Source organism: Cetorhinus maximus, chromosome 28, assembly GCF_964194155.1.
Source record: "Cetorhinus maximus chromosome 28, sCetMax3.hap1.1, whole genome shotgun sequence".
Lineage (NCBI taxonomy): Eukaryota > Metazoa > Chordata > Chondrichthyes > Lamniformes > Cetorhinidae > Cetorhinus > Cetorhinus maximus.
The window spans coordinates 27,656,969-27,677,140 of NC_135906.1; the positions used below are offsets into that span (position 1 = coordinate 27,656,969).

Consider the following 20,172-nt stretch of genomic DNA (forward strand, 5'->3'; position numbering starts at 1 on the left):
ATATCTCCTTAGGTGGCTTGGTATCGTATTATGTTTTATAATGCTCTTGTAAAGCACCTCAGGATATTTATTACATTTAACTCGCATTATAAATACAAGTTTTTGTTGTTTTAATGTTTGCCTTTGTCAGCCAGCCTCAGAGTGAGAGAAGTTTCTAACTGCTTACTGTAATAGGTATTCATAAAGCTGACAACATTCCATTCACCAACACTGTTCAAAGTTAAAGTTTGCATTTAAAATCTAAGGAGTGGAGTGGAACTGAGTGCAAGCCTCTTCAAGCACTAACCAGCTATTCTTATAGATTTAACTTGTGCTATTCTTATAGATTTAACTTGTGTTCAGCTGCACTCCTTCGTAGTTTAACTCCAACTCTAATTTGAAGCAGATACTGCTGACTGTATACCAGCTGTTACAGTAACTAGCTGGAAACTTCCGTCAATCTTAAGTGAACTGAGAGAGAAACTCACATCACTTTAAACCATGCTACCAATTAAAATGAAAAGCTGGTTGAGGGCAAATGCTGCCTGGGACTGCAAAAATAAAAATCACCCACAATTGCTTAGGATTTAAGGCACTTTGCCACACCAAATGGCTTACCAGCAATAATAGAATCAAAAGACAAATTCATTACGACTTTTAGAAATTCTTTGATAAATTAAGAATTTCCTGCCCTTTATTTCTACCCATTTCATAGTAACACATCTTGTGTCAAAAAATTAATTTGCTGAATGGAGTAAACTGAGTCATTACGCTGATACATCTTTCCTGAGCATTTTTCAAGCTAAGTCAGTATATTGACAATTCTATACAAGGCCAGGAGCATCAGACTATGCAAAATACAACTGCTGCAATGGTGAAGAAGTCATCCTTTCAGACTACCAAGTTCTAACTTCTGCTAAGGTCAAAGTTAGTTGCAAATTAGAAGAGGGTAGTTAATTTCAGGCTACAAGTGAATGGCTACCTTTCTCTTTTTTAACATAAGATTGTTTCCCATCTTTAATATTGATCTGCAAGAAAACCATGATCAAAGCCATCATATTAGCATAGACTCCATAGCAATTATCAATAGATCAAAGGATAGAGGATAAGTGCACTATTTTTTAATGCTGGGGATGAAATGTCAAATAATGTATTACCAGGGCCATTGTATAGACTGAAAAAATCAAATTCTATTTTATTACATGGTATTCAGTGCTTTTACTGGTGCTTTGGAGATTAAACTCTATGATCTGTCCATTATTATGTAAAAGCCACCATAGAGTGGCCTTTAACTATGTGTTTAATTTTGATCCATACCTTACAGCAGGATTGTATGAAAGAGGTCAAAGGCAGGCATCTGGTGTTTGGCAATACTAAGGGCAAGGGGTGGAAGTTTAGCCATACTGGCAGTGGTTCTGGAATCTGGTAGCACCATGGTAAATGGTCTTTGGGTTTGGCAGAACTGGGATGGTGTGGAGTTCAATAATACTGCATGGTGGTGCTGGGAGTTTGGCAACACAGGGAAAGGCCCCGTTGCTTGACAGTACTATTAAGGACTTCATGATGTGAATAACTGAGCCTGTTTTTCTCTCACATTTCCCAATAGTCAGGATATCTCACTCTCACTAAAGGTGACAGCTAGGTTTCACTCACACTTTGCAATACTCCAGAGTTCTGACACTCTCATGGTTTCCATCACTGAAGCAGCACATGTACAATACAAAGTGACATCAAACAATGTTTACGCAGTTTGCAAATGTGGACTTTCAATCATAGTTTAAAAGTTTCAGTTTTTCAATTGTTTTTTATATAGGACAATGGCCTTGATATTATCTGAGTGCCACTTCATTTCTTTGGAATTCTCTACTCCAGGCCAAGGATCGAGAGCCTCAACACCCTTTACGCTTTGTGAAGAAGCGCTTTCATCCCTGAATGGCCTAGCTCTAATTTTCAGGTTATGCTCCCTTGTTTTGGCCTGCTCTATAAGTGGAAACAGTTTCTTTCTCAACTCCTCATCGTCTTAAACACCAAACTAGGTCACACCTTCATCTTCTATACTCAAAGGAATACAAGCCTAATCTATGCAACTTGCCCTCATAATTTAACCCTTTTGGACCTGTATCATCCTGATGAATGGATGTTGTACCCCCGACAATAATATATCCTTCCTGAGGAACAGTGCCCATAACTGAAAGCAGTACTGCAGATAGGATTAACTGGAGCACTGCACAGCTGTAACATCGCTCCTATCCCATTGCATTCCAGTTCTCAAGATAAATGCCAATATGCCATTAATTTTTAAAATTATTTTTGGACTCCTAAATCTCCCTGCTTATCCACAGTTTCTAGCTTCTTGCCAATTTGAAAATTTTCTGAACCATCTTTCTTAGGTCTGAAGAGGATGGCCATACACTTTCCCACACTTTATTCTAGCAGTCAGTTTTGCCCACTAAGTCATCAATGTCCCTTTGTAACTTTCTGCTCCCCTCTACACTTACTGTGTCATCTAATTAGTGTTGTCATCAAAGTCAGATACATGTTACTCCATTCCTTCATTCAAGACGTTTGCAAATATAGTGAAAAGCTGCCAATTTGAATACCTACCCACTATCCCTACTCTCTGTCTCCTTCCTCCTAACCAATTCATCATCAACACAATAAGTTCACGCGTTTTCATTAAGCTTTGCCATCCATCTTAAATGTCCTTATGTGACTTGGTACCAAATTTTGTTTGATAATGCTCCTATAAAGCGCTTTTGGATATTTTGTGATGTTAAAGATGATGGGCGGATTGTCCCAGATTTGCACTAAGTGCAAAAATCATTTCACCAGCCGGCCGCAATGGCGGGTTTTCGCACCGTGTCGTCCTCTTCCTGGCATGTCCTACCTCATTAATAATGCATTCACGGGAAACATGCCAGATTGCTGGCGGGTGGGATCGGACTTGCCCACCACAGCGTGACCTCAGCACTTCCTCGCTCCGGGTGCCATATTTAAAATGCACCAAGGAGCAGCCTACTTCATGTTTACAGACCAAGACTGCTCCAAGCAACAGATGGCCCTGAAAGCAAAGAAGACAGCAGCCCCCAAATTTAGTGACGCCTCGCTGGGGCGCCTGCTGGAAGCAGTGGAAGTCCGCCGCGATGTCCTCTACACCCACTTGGCCGCAGGAGGTCCACCAGAGTCATCAATCCGGCCTGGGAGGTGGTAGCAGCGGACGTCACTGGAGCACAGAGGAGGTCAGCCATCCAGTGCAGGAAGTGGATGATTCGTCAGGGTAAGTCAATCACCTCATTGCTCTCAACTCTCACACTCCCAAACCCATCACACATCCACAGGGATCTCATTCATCAAGGGACAACACCACTAACTCTCTCACACACCCTCACATCAGGTTTATATCCTATGGAGTTTGCGTCCTCATCCTGTCCGTGGCTCTGCTCATCACACAAACCAGTTCCTTGCGGATCGTTTTGCTAGTGCTGTTGAAGAGGGTTTAAACTAATTCAGCAGGGGTGTGGGAACCAGGAGAGAATATTAGAAAGTAATACCAGGGTGCACGAAATGTTGGGAGAGGCAGATAGCACTAAAATAGAGAATAGTAAGTTAATAGATGGAGTCGAAGTAAGGGATTTGGAGAATTGGGGAGTTACAGGCACAGATTGCCCTGTGGAATTATGATGTTGTGGCGATAACGAAGACCTAGCTTAAGGAAGGGTGGATCTGGTTGCTAAATATTCCTGGTTACAAAGTGTTCAGAAAAGATAGGAAAGGGAAAAATGGAGGGGTGGCTTTTTTGGTTAAGGAGAGTATTGCAGTACTAGAGAAAGAGGATGTGTCAGAGGATTCAAGGACAGAATTGATTTGGCTAGAGTTAAGGAATAAGAAGGGTGCAATTACATTGCTTGGTGTAATATATAGATCACCAGTTAGTGGGAAGGATATAGAGGATCAAATCTGCAAGGAAATTACAGAGAGGTGTAAACATCGTAGAGTAGTTATAACGGGGGACTTCAATTACTCATATATAGACTGGGATAGTGGTAGTTTAAGGGGCAGTGAGGGACAAGCATACCTAGATTGTGTTCAGGAGAATTTCCTACAACAGTATGTGTCCAGTCCAACAAGAAAGGAGGTACTGCTAGACCTGGTTCTTGGGAATGAGGTGGGCCAAGTAGATCAAGTAACAGTGGGGGAACATTTAGGGGACAGTGGTCATTGTATCATAAGGTTTAGGATGACGGTGGGAAAGGATATTGGTCAATCCAGAGTAAGAATAATCAACTGGCACAGAGCAGATTTTAATGGGGCAAGAACGGAGCTGGGCCGGATAGGCTGGAACCAAAGGTTAGCGGGAAAAACAGTAGCTGAACAATGGGCTACCTTCAGAAAGGGGATAGTTTGGGCACAGTCAAGGTATGTTCCCTCAAAAGGGAAGGGTAGGACAAACAACTCCATAGCTCCCTGGATGACAAAGAAGACAGAAATTAAGTTAAACAAGAAAAATTATGCTTACGACAGGTGTCAGGTAGCAAATACAATTGAGAACCAAGCTGAATACAGAAGGTTCAGAAGGGATGTGAAAAAGCAAATACGAGAAGCAAAGAGGGATTATGAAATAAAGACTGGCAGCTAACATAAAAGAAAATCCCAAAGTTTTCGATAAGCACATCAATAGTAAAAGGGTGGTAAAGGAGGAGTAGGGCCGATTAGGGACCAAAAAGGGGATTTACACCTAGAGGCAAGAGGCATGGCTGAGGTGTTAAGTGAATACTTTGCATCTGTCTTTACCTACAAGGTAGATGCTGCCTAGGCCACGGTGACAGAGGAGGAAACTTAGTCACTAGAAGGGTTTAAAATTGATTGAAGAGATATTGGATAGGCTGTCGGTACTTAAAGTTGATAAGGCACCGGGACTGGATGAGATGCATCCAAGAATATTGAAGGAAATGAGAGTGGAAATTGCAGGGGCATTGGCAATAATCATTCATTGTTTCCTGGATTCGGGAGAGGTGTTGGAAGACTGGAGAATTGCAAACATTACGTCCTTGTTCAAAAAAGGTTGTAAAGATCTGCCCTGCAATTACAGGCCAATCAGTTTAACTTCAATGGTGGGAAACTTCCAGAAACAATTATTTGGGATAGAATTAGTAGTCACATGGAAAAATGTGGATTGATTCGGAAGAATCGACATGGATTTGTTGAAGAAAATTGTGTCTAACTGACTTGCTGGAGTTTTTTGAAGAGGTAACAGAGATGATTGGTGAGGGAAAGGCCGTTGATGTGGTGTATATGGACTTCCAAAAGGCGTTCAATACAGTGCCACACAACAGACTTGTGAGGAAAGTTATAGGTCAAGGAATAAAAGGGACAGTAGCAATGTGGATACAAAAGTGACTGAGGAATAGGAAACAGAGAGTAATGGCTAATGGATATTTTTTGGGCTGGAAGAAGGAAGCAGAGTTCCCCATGGGGTCAGTATTGGGACACTTGCTTTTCTTGATATGTATATAAATGATCTAGATCTTGCTGTGCAGGGGGCAATTTCAAAGTTTGCAGATGACACAATACTTGGGACAATTGTAAACTGTGAGGAGGACAGTGTAGAACTTCAAAAGGACATTGACAAATTGGTGGAGTGGGCAGATAGGTGGCAGATGAAGTTCAATGCAGAGAAGTGCGAGGTGATGTTCTATATACCAAAGTACATGGAGGGGCAGTATAAAATAAAGGATGCTATTCTAAAGGGTGTGCAGGAGCAGAGAGGCCTGGGTATATATGTACATAAATCATTAAAACTGTCAGGACAGGTACAGAGAGCTGTTTCTAAAGCATACAGTATTCTAGGCTTCATTAATAGAGGGATAGAGTAGAAGAGCAGGGAGGTTTTGATGAACTTATATAAGACACTGGTTAGACTCAGCTAACTGTATTGTGTACAGTTCTGGGTGCCACACTATAGGAAGGATATGAACGCACTGGAGAGAGTGCAGAAGAGCTTTATGAGAATAGTTCCAGGGATGAGACACTTCAGTTATGCGGAAAGATTGGAGAAGTTAGGACTGTTTTCCTTGGAGAGGAGAAGCCTAAGAGGAGACTTGATAGAAGTTTTCAAAATCATAAGGGGTCTGGGCAGAGCAGATAGGGAGAATCTGTAAACGTAAACGCTCGTAAACGGATCAAGAACCAGGGGGCACAGTTTTGAAGTGTTTTGCAAAAGAAGCAAATGAGAAGACTTTTTCACACTGCAAGTAGTTAGGGTTTGGAATGCACTGGATGCCTGGAAATCTGGTGGAGGTAGATTCGATTGAGGCATTCAAGAGGGCATAGGATAATTATTTAAATAGAAACAATGTGCAGGGTTACGAGGAAAAGGCAGGAGATTGGCACTAAGTTAAAATGCTCAGAGAGCCGGTGCAGACATGATGGGCCGAATGGCCTCCTTCTGCACCGTAACAATTCTGTGATTCTGAAACATTCCACGCAGTGCCATGCGTCCTGCTCACACTCTCCATCTGCTTTCATGCAGGAGAAGCTGGGTTACAACAGTGGGAAGAGGTCCCAGACCTGCGGTGAAGTGGTCCACATTAGGCCCTTCACTCACTTTGAGGAGCATGCCACTGCACTAACTGGTGAGGACTTGGACCATGCCTGTGACGATGGTGAGGTCAGCGGGGAACACCCACATGAGATCGCGCACCATATCATCCCTCTCTCAATGCAACTGCGAGTGCTCTCTCTCTCTCTTGTTTTTGACTCTGCTGCCTTACACTAATTATCTCTACTTTGGGTCACAGGGACCTCTGCCAAGCGTCTGATGCCCTCAGCCAGCCAGTCCCTCAGCTCCATCCAGGTCCTCACCTCCAGCCAAGAGGATGCCTCCTCCATTGAAGAGCTGGAAATAAGCAGCCTGGAAGGCCTGTCACAGCGCTTACCCACACCCTGCACCAGCACAGAGACATATGCCTTGCTGGGACCTAGACTCGGGTTCACAATCTTGTGGTCACCATACAAACATGCGTCTGAAGCAGGAGGAGGCAAGTTCAGCCGACCCCCCCAGCGCTCGGAGGACTGCTGGGGATCAGGCATCTGTGAGGTCCAAGTCAGATGATGAGCCTCTGGATTTGGCTTTCAATGCATCGTGAAGAGAGAGCAGAATGTGGGGGAGCATCACACAGAACTGTTGGAAGCACTCAACAAGAGTGGCACGTGAGTTGGATGAGTGCATCCGCTTGCTCTCTGACCAAGTGGTGCCCACATGTGCGCACATGGAAGTCTCCAAGGGAAGGGTGGCAGACGCCATGGAGACCCTGGTCCAGCAGATCGCAGAGTTGCGCGCAGACCTGCAATCCATCATGGTAGCTATGGGTGAGTTTCTCAGTGGCAACACGAGGGGAAACGGGGCATCTCGACATCCCTCTAGGTGCTATTTCCCCTCAACGAGTCAGGCCAGGGCCCTCAGGCACCCGAAGGGAGGAGGAGTGGCAACTGGACACTCTTGGGTCATCCACTCAGAAATCTCAGAGGCTGCCTCTCCTTCTGAGTCCCCTTTGCCTGTGACCCCCTTAACCTCATTCTCTGCCACTGCAGAGAGAGCAGCTGGCCCACAGGATGACAGTTAAAGCAAGCCGGGGCCCTCAAAGCCTTTGGTCGCCAGAGGACGTATGCCAAAGTCATTAGAGGCAACAGGGCCAACCATTGAACAGGCTGACACCCCTGCTGCAGATGCCAGGGCAGCACCTAGAAGAAGTGGTAGGCCTAGAAAAGTTAAGAAATCCTGATCACAAGTGGTTGCACAGGTGAACACATTTTGTTACTTTATAATCTGAAAATATATTCACTGTTACTGAATAATGTGTAATGTTGTATTTCAGCTTCATTGGCAGGCTTTGCAGGTCCTCCCACCCTCGCCCACCCCCTTCCCCTACCACGAGCAGTTCAGCTGCATGCAGCCAGAGCAGGAGTGAATCTGGAGGGAGAAGTGTGTGTGTGGCAGGGCCTTTCAGGGCCTCATGCAAGCACTCTCCCATCCACACGAAGCCTTCATCTGTCACACTCATCTTCCTATCTCGGCCATTTTCAATGCTGCCAGCTGGGGTTCTCTTTCAGTTGTCCATCTGAGCTGACCTACATCTCCACCCACACACTGATTGCGCTCCCATGCAATCCCTGTGCCTGTCCAACACGAGGCTCTGCTCACTTTTGATTTCGACAACCATGGTCGTAGTCAAGTATATTGCCAGCTCCCCATCCTGTACCCTCCCCCAGTCACCCATGTCCTATTCCCCATCACTGTCGACCCCCCCAGCATCGCCTTCCCACTCCCCACTGTCACCTATCAACCTGAACCCTTGACTTTCCAGGATGTTCAGGTAAACGTGCATGTTCCTACCTTCCTGAGAATCCCACCCCCATCCACATTGACCTCCCCGACCTCCTCCTTCCCATTCTCAGGGTTCATGTCTAGTAGGATGGGCCGGGGTGGGGGGAGTAGAACGGGCTGGGGTGGGAGGGGGAGTAGGGCGGGCTGGAGTGGGAGGGGATTGTGGGGGTAGTAGGATGGGCCAGGGTGAGGGGATGGGGGTGGAGTAGGACGGGCCGGGCTGGGGGGATGGGGGGAGTAGGACCGGCTGGGGAGGGGAATGAAAGGAGTAGGACGGGCTAGGGTGGAGGGAGTAGGACGGGCCAGGGTAGTGGGGGGTGGCTGGAGGGAGTGGGTCAGGCTGGGGTGAGGGGTCTGGGGGGAGTAGGATGGGCCAGAATGGGGGGCGTGGTGGGTAAAACGGGCTGGGTTGGTGGGGTGGGGGAGGAGTAGGGGTTGGGGTGAGGAGTAGGACGGGCCAGGGTAGGGAGGCTGGGGGGTGTAGGACAGGTCAGGGCGGGGGGGCATGGCAGGTAGAATGGGCTTGGGGGGGAGAGCGTGGGGAATAGGGGTTGGGGTAGGGAGTAGGACGGGCCGGGGAGGAGGGTTAAGACGGGCCGGGGACGGGGTTAGGGCAGGAGGGTTGGAGTATAGTCCGGGGGTTGGGCTTGGGTGGTTGGTGGGATAGTCAGTAGGTCCAGTGGGGTTGGAGGGGGGGGCTTCAATATAGTTACATAGGGGTTAGAAGCGGTTTTATTCCTTTTAACTTTTTCTGGGTAATTATTCTGCTAAGAGAGTTAGAAGCATCCGACGTCTCCAATTTAAATCAGAGATTTGGATGGTTCCCAGTGTAGGGTAATTGTCCATCGGGAGTTTGAACTTCCCGGGCAATTCCTGCACAGTCCTTGCATGGGGTCCCCCCAATGCATCTTCTGGGGTACCTTCCAGCACGACCCTCTAGGGAAAGGAAGTTCTGGGCCAACGTATATAAGGTGAGATCACCTGCTGGGTTTGTGACATTCAATTTGAAATAAACACAGTTCTCTTATCTACGATAAATCTGTTTAGAATAGGAAAAATAGCTCGATCTTGTAAAACGCACTCAAAACGCACTAGATTTTAATCAGACCACCTCAAGAATGAACAGGAGTGAAAGCTGTCCCATCATCATGCACGGTATTGTGTTAATATGTCAAAAATATAGAGGCGCAACAAACAAACATACAAATGAGATCTCTTTGAACACTTAGAAGCTATGCAACTGAAAATCAGTCTCCCCAGTCTGGTCGCCTCCGTAACAACAGGCACCTATCTACCAAATTTGGAGTTATTATGATCTATTTCCATCCTGCTCTATTAACAAAGATTAATCTATAAATAATAAATATACATAGAAAAAGGACACAAAATTTTGCTGACCTTCTGAAGGCTTAATAAAAGTACTATGATATACAGGGAACTGATGATCATATATTGGCAGCCCATTAAGATGCCAATTTCCAGGAAGTATGAATTTTGTTCAAGTAAATAGACCGGGTTATAGCTTTCATACTTACTTTTCCTGGTGATGCATAATGAATGATTACTAGAAACAGCAGCCATTATTCTATTTAAGTCACTGATAGTTTCACTATCCACAGGACTAGAAATTATTCTGAAGGGTGCTTTTTGAAACTTACTCCAACGATATCATCATTAAAGCAAAGTACTACCATGGTAAACAAAAAAAAAGTAGAGTTTTCATTTAAATAACAAATAGAAATCATAATATGCTTTGCAAATCAGTAAAAAGGCACCTTGAATATGCTCTCTTGTTCAATAGTTGACCATAGCACATAGCACTCCATTAGACATATTTACTTTTCTCTTCAGAGCTACATGCCAATAGGATGTTCACAATCCCTTACCTCTGATAATATGTTCCAGATATTCTTTAGCTTAGTGCTCATTAGCAATATGCCTTTCAAACTAGAGAAGCGGAATTGCTGCCCATAGGACAGTGCAGTTGAGATCAAACGTAGCGGTTCACTCTTGCATTAAGGGTACTATGTCCGAACTATTGTATCTTATCAGCAAAATAAACCTCTAATAACGGCCAAGAGAAGGGCCAGGGTTCAGTTTTAGATCCTCTTTTCTCCTCCCTCCATTTCTATTTTATGTTTTTGTTCATTTTTGCTCAGGCCCAAGGTATTTTTTGACACAATAAAATGTAGCAGCTTTCACCTGTGCCCTTAAAATGATTAAACTTTTAACCAATTTAATATATGCTTCTGAACAATTGTGACCTTGCATTACCAAATTGCAGAATTGTGAATCAGGTGCCGATCACTAATGTGGGACTTATAAGTTTCAGAATTCTGCTCACAGTAGTTAGTAACTCAGGAATTGAAATCACTATTTATGTGGTGGAACAGTCACAATTCACATAGGACTCACATGCATTATTTTTTAGTACCTTTATGTGGCATGAGGGCAACAGATTACTATCACTGCGCTCTCTAACACATCATAGAAAACAGAATCTAATCTAATGTGCAAGATATCAGCTCAATTACCGTTTTACAAAAGAATAGTTTTGCCTGCGCATCTGAACATTGCAGCCAGGTAGCGTTTCATTTATTTTAAGAGAAAATAAACAGCAATATATTCGTCACCATCCTAAATGAGAACAAGTGCAACATTTTGTGTGGGTTGCAGCAGGGCGTGTAGGAATGCAAGCTCGAGTTCTAAGCCAAAACACAAATGTATATCTCTTCACTTGTCATAGATGCTGATTGATCCAAAGTGTATTTCCTGCATTAACTTCTTTTTGTTTATGGCCTGATTGGTCCCGAGGACAGATATGAAAAAAACAAAAAAATTCTAGAAAATTTCTATTAGCCTACTGAACAACTGTTTTGGGTTGCTTCACTGCTGAATTTATTTCCTTGGTGGATTTTGATTAAGGTCCTAGCAAATCTTAGACCAAATCTGAGATGCTGAACATTTATAATAGTAGTAATTGGCCATAGTTCCCACTCCCAACATAAAAGCATTGAATTTTCAAAGGGAAAAAAAGCACAGTTACTGTTGGAAGTTGCATTTTATTTTTGCCCTCCCTTGCCCAGGTTTGCATGTTGGTAAGAGGATCAGTGCAATGCATCCCTGATATATGATCCCAGGGCAACTTCACATTTACATCTAAAGCAAGCAAATTCTACAAAGGAGTTACGGTTTGTCACTAAGACAGAAATATACATATTTGTAGATATGATTTATTCTTATTATTCACTGACTAGAGTCTATTACTGACCTAATTTGGTTTCTGGGTTACATTGAGTTAGCTCCTTTAGTTTCAATGTCAGCCGTGGTTCAATTGGCGGCACTCTTGTCACTGAAACACAAGATTATGGGTTCAACTGACGCTCCAGGACCTGAGCACTAAAATCAAGACTGGCACTCCAGTGCAGTACTGAGGAAGTGCTGCAAACGTGGAGACGATGAAATGTTAAGCCGAGGGCCTGTCTGCCCTCTCAAGCGGACATAAAAGATCCCATGGCATTATTTTGAAAAAGAGCAGGGAGTTATCCCTGATGCTCTGGACAATATTTATTCCTCAATCAACATCACAAAAACAGATTATCTGGTCATTATTACATTGCTGTTTGTAGGAGCTTGCTATGTGCAAATCGGCTGCTGTGTTTCCTACATTCCAACAATAACTGTACTTCAAAAAAATAATACTTCACTGGTTGTAAAGCGCTTTAGGAAGTCTGGTGGTCATGAAAGGCACTATATAAATGCAAGTGTTTATCTTTCAGTGGACGAGGAATGGAGAGATTACCTAAGGTTCCTATTTATCATTGCTATCCAGTGGTTTCTGCTGGAAAATTGGTAAAAGAACGAGTGACAATATAGGCGTGAGGTCAGGTTAGACAGGTTTGCGTTCGAAGCTGATGCTTAAAAGGGCAGAGTTAGGTCTGTGTGACCTGTGCAATTTGACAGGGCTCGACTGGATACAGCGAAAGGACATCTACGCAATGGTATTAATAGTGAGCATACCTTTTCATAAAAGTATGTTTGCTGGTTTGACACTAGAATTTAATATTGTTGTCTAGTAAAATACAAGGGCCCAAACTGAACCTTTGCACATGGTGCAAGACAAAGTCGCTCCTGGATGCTTCCTACCAAATAGTCTCCGAACACTCACCGTCTATGCTTACATATGAAGAATAGCCAACTAGGCAGGGTGCCACAGGTACAAACAGTACGCGTGCATCTATATTCTAGTGAGATCAATGCCTTTAAGAGAGAAGGCAAGAAAAACTGATAGGAAAATAATAATTGTAAACTTTTCCTGCTTTTTCTGTAATTTTCCAAATTACCCTAAATGATGATCCTGGAGTCGTAGGAGGAACGTTATTTATTTATTTTATAAAATAGATTAGATAGCTGCTTTAAAGTAAGAATATTAAGTGATATATATGTGCAGTGAAGAAGAGTGGCATTACTTGATGGATGATTAGTTTGTTTCCATTTTGATGCATTCGTCAATTATATGAACTCATCCTCCCCATGTGGTATTTACTATAAAGCACTGTCATGGTAATAACCCCAACTTGAAATGTGTTGATACAGAATTCACTGTCTCCCTCAGGGAGTACTAGTCAAAAATGCAATGTAGCAGGTGAGAGAAGGTAGCAAGGTTTAGGCACAGTGAAACTTTGTGCAGTTCAGTCACAGTCTTGATCTGGTCAAACATTTCAGCTTTTAGGGCCACTAAGTTGCATAAAATTCTCCACTATAAGAAGGGCTTGTGGAGCCAGTTTTGGAAACTGGAAATCAGTTCAGGTGAGAGTGGAAACAGATAACTTTATGCCATCAGGCCAGTTTCTGTGTTTCAATGGCAGTTTAAATTCAATTAATAAAACCTGGAATATAAAGCTAGTCTCAGTAATGCTGACCATAAAACTATCATTGATTGTTGTAAAAACCCACAAGATTCACTAATGTCCTTTAGGGAAGGAAATCTGCCATCCTTACCTGGTCTGGTCTACTTGTGACTCCAGACCCACAACAAGGCGGTTGACTCTTAACTGCCCTCTGAAATGGCCCAGCAAGGCACTCGGTTTAAGAGCAATTAGGGGAGGGTAAGAAATGCTGGGCTTGCCAGCAATACCCACATCTCATGAAAGAATAAATTAAGTGTTTCACAGGCAAACAATATTTAAAAATTCTTAAATTGATACTTTATGTTCTAACTTGCTTTACTTCCCTAGATTAGAAATATCTAAAGTTAGCAGCAGAAAGGGAATGAACAAGCAAGCAAGTAACAAGAGTAGGCAGATTTGGGGATAGATCAACAGTAACTTGTAATGAACCATGTTATGATCATTGCTGCATGCTTCCAATTTTGCCCTTTGGGAGTAAGTTACTGAAAGCCATATTATGCTGATAATTAGACAACTGATTAGATCATTGATCCCTGTGTCGATCTGTGCTTTCCTCTCTCATGATCTGTTTTCTTGTCACCTCTACGTCTTTTTATTTATCCTCCACTTTTACACATGCTGTATAGCCATTACACTTGCTCTTGATTCTGTATATTTGTTTCTCCCATTCTTTTTCTAACACTTCTTCCTACAACCCCACCTTTACACTTCTGTGCATTTTTCACCATGCCTTTCCACATTTAAATATGTTCTTTTACTGGTTCATTGCATTTGGATGTTTTATCTTTTGAAGGTGAGAACATACAGAAAAAATAAGAGCCAAAACAAACTAGGTAGAAGTTGGGATTGAGGCCAGGCAAGGAAAGACTGCCAGGAGAAACCACAATAGACATAGATGTAAAGAAAACTGGGCATGGTTGGGTGGGGAGGAAGTTTCTGATACTAGCCTGTTTCCAGCTGATGGTTAGGAAAGTGCTACCAGCAGCTCAATCAGGTGCACAGTAGGGCGCTCCTGTGAATTATCAGTGACAATTTTAATAGTGGGATCAGTATATTAGCTAACTTTCCTAGGCTCTGCCTCTTATGTGCTTTACCTTTTAGTCACAGTACGCAGCATTTGGGGGCCGGTTAGCTCAGTTGGCTAGAGTATGGTGCTTAATAACACCGACAGTGCAGGTTCAGTCCTGAGTGTTTGTAGATGACCATCGAAATTGAACTACATACTATTCAAATATGCCAGATGCGTGTCGGGAGGAGTCACAGAGTTATTAAGGCATAGAAGGAGGCCATTTGCCCCACCAACGCCCCATCAACTGTCAACTGGAACAGCTTTTTGTCTACGTTATTTAAACTGTCATAATCTTGTGCATCTTGATCAAATCACTCCACAATATCCTTTGGTCCAATGAGAACCATTCCAGGTTTTCCAGCCTAACCATACAGTTAAAATTCCCCATTCCTCAAACCATTCTGTTAAATCTCCTCTGCAGAACCCTCATACTCTGCCAGAAGTATGGTGACCAGTAGTAGATGCAATACTGTAGTTGTTGCCTAATAAGATATGGGGCCAAAGGTTCATTGGTAGTACAAGGGGAACAGACAGGTGTGGCTAGGACAGGGGTGTTAGATGGGCATGGATAGGACAGTGGTTGGGGAAGGAGGGACAGGAGGGCGCGGGCAGGACAAGGCACGAGGCAGGCAGGATGAGGCGGGGGGCAGGTGGGCGCAGAAAGGACGAGATGGGGACAGGTGGCCGTGGGCAGGACGAGGCAGGCAGACGGGTGTGGGCAGGACGAGGCAGACAGACGGGTGTGGGCAGGACGAGGCAGACAGACGGGTGTGGGCAGAACGAGGCAGACAGACGGGTGTGGGCAGGACGAGGCAGACAGACGGGTGTGGGCAGGACGAGGCAGACAGACGGGTGTGGGCAGGACGAGGCAGACAGACGGGTGTGGGCAGGACGAGGCAGACAGACGGGTGTGGGCAGGACGAGGCAGACAGACGGGTGTGGGCAGGACGAGGCAGACAGACGGGTGTGGGCAGGACGAGGCAGACAGACGGGTGAGGGCAGGACGAGGCAGACAGACGGGTGAGGGCAGGACGAGGCAGACAGACGGGTGTGGGCAGGACGAAGCAGACAGACGGGTGTGGGCAGGACGAGACGGGGACAGGCGGGCATGGGCAAGACGAGGCAGACAGACGGGCATGGGCAGGATGAGGCAGGGCACAGGCAGGAAGAGGTGGGGGACAGGCGGGCATGGGCAGGACGAGGCAGACAGACGGGAGTGGGCAGGACGAGGCAGACAGACGGGAGTGGGCAGGACGAGGCAGACAGACGGGAGTGGGCAGGACGAGGCAGACAGACGGGAGTGGGCAGGACGAGGCAGACAGATGGGAGTGGGTAGGATGAGGCGGGGGGGGGAAACAGATGTACGTGGGCAGACCGAGGGGGTTAGTCAGCCATTGGTAGGATGGGGGACAGGCAGATGTCAATAGAATAGGGACTGGGTTGCCAAACAGGCGTTATTAGGATGTTGGGACGTGGAGGGTTATGGGGTTCCAGATATGTATCAGGAGGGGTTGCAGATGTGGTGGCCACACATAAATGTCTGTGAGTTTGGGTCTTATTTATTTCCCACGTTTCTTGGACTGACTGAGATGGTTCTTGGGGTCTACCTCTTCTCCTTGCCTCATTGTGATACCATGGCATTGCAATGTGTGGACAGCCATGATTAGCAACTGTCAGACAATGAGAGTGCTATATGAAAAAAGATGCGTGGCACTAGGTGATTCACCTCAGCTGATAGTTTTGAAATTAGAATTTATACATCTGGCGGGCAGCAGATCCTAGGATAACTTGGAAAAGGGACTTTGAGCCAGGGAGAATCCAATCAGCAGCCCTGTTTCCAAAACTGCAGCAAGTGCAGGAGTGCAGCAGGGTTGCAGCACTGTGGATAGGCCTGGAGATACCAAAACAGAACTGAAATGTTTGGGCAGGTATAGAGGCATACAGCAGTTGTGAGACAAAGTGAGTACAATGTTCAGAGTGGAGGATTAAAACAATGGGGAATACTGGTTCCATTTTTCCCCCAATGGTCCGTAGTTCCATATAGTTAAAATATATCATTGCTGGATTTGATTGGTCATTAATGCCATTGACCAATCAGTAGCACTACCAGCTCACTGCAGTATTAGACATAGAATATTATAGCTCAACATTTCTAATTCACCACGATGTATCTATTTTCATCAATAGTGATATAAAAAACTCCATAATTTCCATACCAGATGTGTGGTGTAAATATAGAATGACTGCTCAGAGAAGGCAGTAATGTACCCTACTATAACTGTTTTGCACAGTCTTTCCACACTGGTATAAAGACCAAAATACATTCAAATACACTGAACTTACATCAGAGTAAGATGCCTTAGGAAAAGCTGCAATGCTCATTTACAGGCAATGACAATATGTAATGGTTTTTCTGAAAATTTTCCTGCGGTCTAAATCCTTAACATTACTGTGCAGTGACCTGGGGAGTAACTTGCAGTTTGAAGTTTTTATATACGCCATCCAATCCACTGACTCCACGCTTTGGCCTAGCATGTCTAGGATTCGCACACACACACCGCCCTTGCACAGAACACAGTATTATGCATCTTCCCATTCATCGGGTCAGCATAAAGAAAATAACAACCATCACGCTGAATTCCTCACCGCTACTATTAAGACCAAACTGTACATTTGTAGGTATTTGTATACATTGTGCATGTAAGTCTTGTTACCCCCATGACAGTCAGCTCCCTCATATGTGGATTCATGCAACTTGCTTATTCTAGTCTAATCATAAAAGATTGTAATGTCAGCTAACCCTTAAAGGGACCATAAAAAAGGATTCACTAAGCTGACTCTGGAACAAGGGAATAATCCTATGAAGAGATCGAGTAAACTGGATCTCTCCCTAGAATTTAGAAGAATGAGAGGTGATCTCACTGAAACATATAACATTCTTAAGGGGTTTACCAGTGCAGATGCTGGGAGCATGATTTCCCTGGCTGGGGAGTCTGAAACTAGGGATCAGTCTCAGAATAAGGGATTGGTCATTTAAGACTTACGTTTGTTCACTCAAAGGGATGTGAATCTTTGAAGGTTCTCTTTCCCAAAGAGCTTTGGGTGCTCAGTCATTTAGTATGTTCAAAACAGAGAGCATTAAGGGATATGGGAAATAGCTGGGAGGTGGGGTGGAGCTAGGGCCTGACATTCTTACGTGGTGCCCAAAGTTGGACGCAGCACTCCAAGTCTTCTAATTAGTGATTTGTTATTGGGGGTAGATGGGAATGTGGAATTTGAAATACAAACAGGTCAGCCATGATCTTATTGAATGGTGAAACAGACTTGGGGGGCCGAATGGCCTATTTCTGATCCTATTTTCTATGTTTGTATGTGTGTATAACTTCCTTTCTGAGGCAAACTGGAAATGTGACGTTTTTGAAAAACCCCTCTTCTTCACCTTAATCTCCCTGATCAGTCTCTCCAACAGTTGTCTCACCAGTCATCTGAGCTCTGGCTCATATATACTGCACTTTAATGAAAACTCGGCTAATTCACACTAAAGCACACTTGCCCAAAACCTGTGAACCCATCGCTGACTTCATTGTGTGCTTTCAAAATCCTCAGATACAGATTCCTACTTGGTGTCACTGGGGGGAGGGCTCAGTTTGGGGTAACGTGTTGGGTTGTGGTGATGGGTTGTGGAGATGGGAGAGTTTGGGGTTGGAAGATCAGCCATGATCTTTATTGAATGACGGTGCAGGCTGGAGGGGCTGAATAACCTACTTCTGTTCCTATGATCATTATGGTGCAGCAGTTATCAAACCAAAAGAAAGACCTGCATCTATATAGTGCTTTTCATGACCATCAGACACCTTAAAGAGCTTCACAGGCAACTAAGTACTTTTTGAAGTGTAAACACTGTTATAAAGTAGGAAACACAGCAGCCAATATATACACAGCAAGTTCCCGCAAACTGCAATGTGATAATGAGCAGATAATATGGAACCTGGCACCTTGTGACTCAGAGGTGACAGCGGTACCAACTGAGCCATGGGTGACAGGGAGAATTGGGGATAGGTGGTCAGCCATGATCTCATTTTTTAATTTATTCTTTCACGGTGCGTGGGTGGCACTGGCATTTGTTGCCTATTCCTAACTGCGCTTGAACTGAGTGGCTTGCTTGAGCCATTTCAGAGGGCAGTTAAGAGTCAACCAAATTGCTGTGGGTCTGGAGTCACATGTAGGCCAGACCAGGAAAGGGAAGCAGCTTTCCTTGCCTCCATGAACCAGATGGGTTATTATGACAATCAATGATAGTTTGATGGTCACCATTACCGAGTCTAGACTTATACTCCAGATTTATTTTAATTTAAATTCCATCAGCTGCCATGGTGGGAATTGAACCCATGTTCCCAGGGCATTATTACTGAAGGGTGGGGGAGGCCGGAGGGGCTGAATGGCCTACTTGTGCTCCTTATGTGAAGCTGACCATAACGTTGCACCGGCCAGAAGGCAAACCCCAAACCAGGAAGTGGTGGCGATGACGTCACGGCATTTGAAGACCTGCCTCGTGCCCAACCGCTTCCCGCGCAGACAAACCTGCCAGCGAGCCACGCCCACCTCCCGCCCGCCCATTGGCTCACCCAAAGCACCTGCCCGCGGCGGGCCGCATCCCTATTGGCCAAGACCTCCGTCAATCAATTACAGTCCCCCCCCACCGCTCCTCCTCCTCCCCCCACCCCCATCCAGTTAGGCTTGCTCCGCAAAAAAAAAGCGGACCTCGCCTCCTTTTCTCGCTCACTCCATACAACTGTAGTCGTTTAACAATAACGAGCAGATTATTTTTTTAACCCGCCCCCGCCCCCGCCCTTAACACAAATGAAATGCAGACAAATTCATAATTTTTAAGTTAACATCCTATCAATTACAGTGTTGTTTCTGACACGGCCTACGCTACTTCTGACAATAATCAATCACCACAAAAATGATCACAATTTTTATAAAAAGTTCAATTTACTTCACAACTATTACAAAGAGAGAATAAAACCTCGATAGTTTCCCGTAACTGAATAGTTAGAGTGATCTTTGGACTCTAACAACCGCCATTTTGTGCCTGAAAAATCTTTTTGGCATCGTCATATTAATTTTTTTTATCTTTTTAATCTCTTTGGCTGAGAATTTTGGCCCGCATTTTATAATCTCCTGTCAGGAAAAAGTGTTTTTGTTTATCGTACGAAGTTTTTTGATGAGCAGAGAAGAGAGAAAAAAAGAATCACCTTTGTGGCGTAAGTTGTTGTTTGACGGGGTAACAGTCGCCAGGACTACGGTGGCTATGGCGCTCGTCCTCAAGGCAACAGTTGCTAGCCTCCGGAATCAACCCAGGCAACGCAACACCGGAAATCCTGCCCACCTCCACGATGCTGACTGGGTCGCTACCGACCGTCCTGCCCAACATCTCTTCGTTGATTGGCCAGTTGCCTGTCACTCGACCGTTCCTCCATTTCGATTGGTTTAACGCCACGTCAATAAGCGGGGTCCCCTTCCGCGCGATGGTGACGATTACCCTGGGTCATGGAGACGGGCAGCGCACGTACTACGCATGCGCCCAAAGTAACGTCGAGTGAAGCGCTGTGGGAGATGTAGTTCATTGAATGGACCACTGTGCCCTACAATAAACTTAACAATAGAGCATCTTGTGAATCATTGCTTGCTCAGGACTGGAATAGCTTCTATTCACCATGTTACCAGAGGTTAATGTTGTTTTTCTACCAAAGAAAGACAAAAGAAGAATAGTGACAGTGTTACAACTGTTGTTATTAAGTTGAACATACAGATGTTTCTGCTTCTGC

The 20,172-nt window shown here is 44.7% G+C and overlaps 1 protein-coding gene across 5 annotated transcripts in view; it reads right to left on the reverse strand.

Annotated features, from left to right (window-relative positions):
• Positions 1 to 19,706, reverse strand: part of LOC144668975 (MHC class II regulatory factor RFX1-like) — a 118,116-nt gene extending 98,410 nt beyond the window's left edge. For all 5 annotated transcript variants that reach the window (XM_078531513.1, XM_078531510.1, XM_078531511.1 and 2 more), the window contains exon 1: positions 19,600 to 19,706. The gene's annotated coding sequence lies outside the window, so the exon portion shown is untranslated. The remainder of the gene's footprint in view (positions 1 to 19,599) is intronic.
• Between the last annotated feature and the right edge of the window lie 466 nt (positions 19,707 to 20,172).